The sequence below is a fragment of the Arachis ipaensis genome, chromosome B9 (assembly GCF_059453495.1).
Source record: "Arachis ipaensis isolate K30076 ecotype BB chromosome B9, ASM5945349v1, whole genome shotgun sequence".
Lineage (NCBI taxonomy): Eukaryota > Viridiplantae > Streptophyta > Magnoliopsida > Fabales > Fabaceae > Arachis > Arachis ipaensis.
This window is the reverse complement of record NC_142444.1, coordinates 92,207,142-92,211,696: the sequence shown is the minus strand read 5'-3', so window position 1 is coordinate 92,211,696 and position 4,555 is coordinate 92,207,142. Positions and strand designations below refer to the sequence as shown.

Sequence of the window (4,555 nt, the reverse complement as noted above, 5' to 3'; positions counted from 1 at the left end):
AATCAGATTCAGAGGTTGAAGAAGGACTGCTGATGCTGTTGGATTCTGACCTCCCTGTACTCAAAGTGGATTTTCTGGAGCTACAGAACTCAAAATGGCGCACTTCCAATAGCGTTGGAAAGTAGACATCCAGGGCTTTCCAGCAATATATAATAGGCCATACTTTGGCCGAGTTTAGACGACGTAAAAGGGCGTTGAACTCCAGTTCTACGCTGCTGTCTGGAGTTAAACGCCAGAAACACGTCACAAGCCAGAGTTGAACGCCAGAAAGACGTTACAAACTGGCGTAAAACTCCAACATTGACCTCTACACGTGTAACATTCAAGCTCAGCCCAAGCACACACCAAGTGGGCCCTGGAAGTGGATTTATCCATCAATTACTTACTTCTGTAAACCCTAGTAACTAGTTTAGTATAAATAGGACTTTTTACTATTGTATTAGACATCTTTGATCAGTTTTATGCTATCTTAGACTTTCATGGGGGCTGGCCATTCGGCCATGCCTGAACCATTATCACTTATGTATTTTCATACGGTAGAGTTTCTGCACTCCATAGATTAAGGTGTGGAGCTCTGCTGTTCCTCAGAGATTAATGCAAAGTACTACTGTTTTTCTATTCAATTCAACTTATTCCGCTTCTAAGATATTCATTCGCACTTTAACCTGAATGTGATGAACGTGACAATCATCATCATTCCCCCACGAACGCGTGCCTGACAACCACTTCCGTTCCACCTTAGATTGAATGAGTATCTCTTGGATCTCTTAATCAGAATCTTCGTGGTATAAGCTAGATTGATGGCGGCATTCATGAGTGTCCAGAAAGTCTAAACCTTGTCTGTGGTATTTCGAGTAGGACTCTGGGATTGAATGACTGTGACGAACTTCAAACTCGCGAGTGCTGGGCGTAGTGACAGACGCAAAAGGAGGGTGAATCCTATTCCAGTATGATCGAGAACCTCAGATGATTAGCCATGTTGTGACAGAGCATTTGGACCATTTTCACAAGAGAATGGGATGCAGCCATTGACAAGGGTGATGCCTCCAGTCGATTAGCCATGCAGTGACAGCGCATCGGACCATTTTCCAGAGAGGATAAAAAGTAGCCGTTGACAACGGTAATGTCCTTACATAAAGCCAGCCATTGAAAGGAGTAAGACTGATTGGATGAAGACAGCAGGAAAGCAGAGGTTCAGAGGAATGAAAGCATCTCTATACACTTATCTGAAATTCTCACCAATGATATACATAAGTATTTCTATCTTTATTTTCTATCTATTTATCATTTATTTTCGAAAACTCCATAACCTTTTGATATCCGCCTGACTGAGATTTACAAGGTGACCATAGCTTGCTTCACACCAACAATCTCCGTGGGATCGACCCTTACTCACGTAAGGTTTATTACTTGGACGACCCAGTGCACTTGCTGGTTAGTTGTATCGAAGTTGTGAATGAAAAACAATTTATTAAGACGTGCGTACAGAGTTTTTGGTGCCGTTGCCAGGGATTGTTCGAGTTTGAACAACTGACGGTTCATCTTGTTGCTCAGATTAGGTAATTTTCTTTTTGTTTTATTTTCAAAAATTTTTCAAAAACCTTTCAAAAATTTCTCATCTGTTTTCGAAAATAAATAAATAAATAAATCTTTCCAAAAATATATTTTTCTTCAGAATTTTTAAGAATGAATTCTAGAGTTTCATGAAGCATGTTGAAGCCTGGCTGGCTGTAAAGCCATGTCTAATTCTTTTGGATAGGGGCTTCCAACCATCAGCATAGAGGCAAGTTAATTGGAATGTTAGCCGTGGCATGTCTGAGTTACATACTAAAGCTTGGCTGGCTATTAAGCCATGCCTAACCCTCGGATTGGAGCTTTAGACTAAGAATACAAGATTCCTGGAATTCATATTAAAAAATTTTGAAATCCTTATTTTCTTTTTCCTATATGTTTTTTCGAAAAAAATATACAAAAATCCAAAAAAATAAAAAAATCATAAAAATAAAAAATATTTCATGTTTCTTGTTTGAGTCTTGAGTCAAGTTGAAAGTTTGGTGTCAATTGCATATTCATCTTGCATTTTTCGAAAAATTCATGCATTCATAGTGTTCTTCATGATCTTCAAGTTGTTCTTGGTAAGTCTTCTTGTTTGATCTTGGTGTTTTCATGTTTTGTGTCTTTTCTTGTTTTTCATATGCATTCTTGCATTCATAGTGTCTATACATGAAAAATTTTTAAGTTTGGTGTCCTGCATGTTTTCTTTGCATTAAAAATTTTTCAAAAATAAGTTCTTGATGTTCATCTTGACATTCAAAGTGTTCTTGGTGTTCATCTTGACATTCATAGCATTCTTGCATGCATTCATTGTTTTGATCCAAAATTTTTATGCATTGAGTCTTTTTCATGTTTTTCCCTCTCATCATTAAAAATTCAAAAATCAAAAAAAATATCTTTCCCTTTTTCACTCATAAATTTCGAAAATTTGAGTTGACTTTTTCAAAACTTTTTAAAATCTAGTTGTTTTTATTAGTCAAATCAAATTTTCAATTTAAAAATCTTATCTTTTTCAAAATCTTTTTCTTATCTTTATCTCCTAATTTTCGAAAATAACATCATCAATTAATGTTTTGATTCAAAAATTTCAAGTTTGTTACTTGCTTGCTAAGAAAGATTCAAACTTTAAGTTCGAGAATCATATCTTGTGATTTCTTGTGAATTAAGTCATTAATTGTGATTTTAAAAATCAAATCTTTTTCAAAACTAATTTCAATCATATCTTTTTAAAAATATCTCTTTATCTTATCTTTTTCAAAATTTGATTTTAAAATATCCTTTCTAACATCTTATCTTCTTATCTTTTCAAAATTGATTTTCAAATTTGTTTCAACTAACTAACTAACTTTCTGTTTGTTTCTTATCTTTTCAAAACTACCTAACTAACTCCCTCTCTCTCTAATTTTCGAAAATATCTTCCCTCTTTTTCAAAATTTCCTTTTAATTAACTAATTATTTTAATTTTTGATTTTAATTCTCGAAAATTACTAACCTTTTTCAAAAACTATTTTCGAAAATCACTAACTCTTTTTCAAAAATTATTTTCGAAAATTCTCTCTCTCTCTTATCTCCTTCTATTTATTTATTCATCTACTAACACTTCATCTCACCCAAATTCGAACCCCCTCTTCCATCTGTGTTCGAATTTTTTCTTCTTCTTTTCTTCTACTCACACAGGGACCTCTATACTGTGGTAAAAAGAAACCCTATTATTATTATTTTTCTGTTCCCTTCTCCTTCATATGAGCAGGAGCAAGGACAAGAATATTCTTGTTGAAGCAGATCCAGAACCTGAAAGGACCCTAAAGAGGAAACTAAGAGAAGCTAAATTACAACAATCCAGCAAGCACCTTTCAGAAACTTTCGAACAGGAAGAGGAGATGGCAGTCGAAAATAATAATAATGCAAGGAGGATGCTTGGTGACTTTACTGCACCTAATTCCAATTTACATGGAAGAAGCATCTCCATTCCTGCCATTGGAGCAAACAATTTTGAGCTGAAACCTCAATTAGTTTCTCTGATGCAGCAGAACTGCAAGTTTCATGGACTTCCATCTGAAGATCCTTTTCAGTTCTTAACTGAATTCTTGTAGATCTGTGATACTGTTAAGACTAATGGAGTAGATCCTGAAGTCTACAGGCTCATGCTTTTTCCCTTTTGCTGTGAGAGACAGAGCTAGAATATGGTTGGACTCTCAACCCAAAGATAGCCTGAACTCTTGGGATAAGCTGGTCAAGGCTTTCTTAGCCAAGTTCTTTCCTCCTCAAAAGCTGAGTAAGCTTAGAGTGGATGTTCAAACCTTCAGACAGAAAGAAGGTGAATCCCTCTATGAAGCTTGGGAGAGATACAAAGAACTGACCAAAAAGTGTCCTTCTGACATGCTTTTAGAATGGACCATCCTGGATATATTCTATGATGGTCTATCTGAATTGGCTAGAATGTCATTGGATACTTCTGCAGGTGGATCCATTCACCTAAGAAAACGCCTGCAGAAGCCCAAGAACTCATTGACATGGTTGCTAATAACCAGTTCATGTACACTTCTGAGAGGAATCCTGTGAGTAATGGGACGTCTATGAAGAAGGAAGTTCTTGAAATTGATACTCTGAATGCCATATTGGCTCAGAATAAAATATTGACTCAACAAGTCAATATGATTTCTCAAAGTCTGAATGGAATGCAAGCTGCATCCAACAGTACTCAAGAGGCTTCTTATGAAGAAGAAGCTTATGATCCTGAGAACCCTGCAATAGCAGAGGTAAATTACATGGGTGAACCATATGGAAGCACCTATAATCCATCATGGAGAAATCACCCAAATCTCTCATGGAAGGATCAACAAAAGCCTCAACAAGGCTTTAATAATGGTGAAAGAAACAGGTTTAGCAATAGCAAGCCTTTTCCATCATCCACTCAGCAACAGATAGAGAACTCTGAACAAAATACCTCTAATTTAGCAAACTTAGTCTCTAATCTATCTAAGGCCACTGTGAGTTTCAT

General features: G+C 36.0%; 1 non-coding gene across 1 annotated transcript; it reads right to left on the bottom strand.

Moving 5' to 3' along the window:
• Window positions 1-3,831: 3,831 nt before the first annotated feature.
• LOC148545463 (small nucleolar RNA R71) lies at window positions 3,832-3,939 on the bottom strand. Its single transcript, XR_015902079.1, has one exon. It is a non-coding gene; the product is annotated as a small nucleolar RNA R71 (small nucleolar RNA).
• Between the last annotated feature and the right edge of the window lie 616 nt (window positions 3,940-4,555).